Source organism: Suricata suricatta, chromosome 5, assembly GCF_006229205.1.
Source record: "Suricata suricatta isolate VVHF042 chromosome 5, meerkat_22Aug2017_6uvM2_HiC, whole genome shotgun sequence".
Lineage (NCBI taxonomy): Eukaryota > Metazoa > Chordata > Mammalia > Carnivora > Herpestidae > Suricata > Suricata suricatta.
In genome coordinates, this window is record NC_043704.1 from 151429344 (window position 1) to 151430765 (window position 1422).

The window sequence follows — 1422 nt, forward strand, 5'->3', positions numbered from 1 at the left end:
TTGTTGATTTCTATTTTAACTCTATTATGGTTGGAGAACAAACTATATGATTTAGTGATCTTAAATCCATTTAGACTTGTTTTCTGACCAACTATATTGTCTATCACGGAGAATGTTTAAACAAATGTGATTTATGCTTTTGTTGAGCAGACTGTTATATAGATGTCTTTAGGTCAAGTTGGTTCACAGAGTCGTTCATTTCTTATACATCTTGCTAATTTTTTTTTGTTGTTAATTATTGAAACTGGAATATTGACGTTTCCAGTGGTTACGGTTGAATTGTATCTTTCTCTCTCAGTTCTGTCAGTTTTAGTTTTGGGATTCTGTTGTTAGGTACATATATATTTATAATTGTTATGTCTCTGCTGAATTAAGCTTTTTATCATTATAAGATATCTTTTTGTCACAAGTAACAGGTTTTTTGGTCTAGAAGCCTATTCTGTCTCACATTCAGGAGCTGTTTCAACTCTGTATGGTTACTTTTTGCATGGCATGTCTTTTTTTTTTTTTAAGTAGTTTATTGTCAAATTGGTTTCCATACAACACCCAGTGCTCTTCCCCACAAGCGCCCTCCTCCATCACCACCACCTCTTCCCCTCTCCCGCTTCAACCCTCAGTTCATTTTCAGTTTTCAACAGTCTCTCAAGTTTTGCGTCCCTCTCTCTCCCCAACTCTCTTTCCCTCTTCCCCTCCCCCTGGTCCTCCATTAGTTTTCTCCTGGTCTCCTGTTAGACCTGTGAGTGCAAACATATGGTATCTGTCCTTCTCCGCCTGACTTGTTTCACTTAGCATGACACCCTCGAGGTCCATCCACTTTGCTACAAATGGCCAGATTTCATTCTTTCTCATTGCCTGCTTGGCATGTCTTCTTACAGTCAGTTTGCTTTCAGTCCATTTGTGTCATTGAATCTAAATTGTGCTTTTTAAATAGCACATAGTTTGGTCATTTAAAAAATCCATTCAGTTGGGGTATCTGGGTGGGTCAGTCAGCCAAATGACTGACTCTTGATTTTGGCTTGTCATGATCTCACAGTGGTGAGGCTGAGCCCTGGACTGGGCATGGAGGCTACTGAAGAGTCTGTCTCTCCCTCTGCCCCTCCCCAGCTCGTGCACACGCGCTCTCTCGCTCGCTCTCAAAAAATAAAAATCCATTCTGCTAATCTCTGCCTTATGATTAGAGTGTTTGTTTACATTCAGTGTAATTACCGATATGGGCAGGATCTTTGCAACTTTGCTCTTTGTTTCCCATATGTCTTATGTCTGTTCCTGGGTTCCTCCATTACTGTCTTCTTTTATGTCATCTAGATATTTTTTAGTGTATTGTCTACATTTCTTTCTTTTTTTTAAACTATATATTTTGGAATTATTTCCTTTGTGGTTTACAACTAACATCTTCACCCAGTGTGGCCTGCACTTGTGCCT

At 39.2% G+C, this 1422-nt stretch overlaps 1 protein-coding gene across 1 annotated transcript in view; it reads left to right on the forward strand.

The window, feature by feature from the left end:
• Positions 1–1422, forward strand: part of LOC115291301 (zinc finger protein 621-like) — a 25113-nt gene that overhangs the window by 17179 nt on the left and 6512 nt on the right. The gene's annotated exons all lie outside the window — the stretch shown is intronic.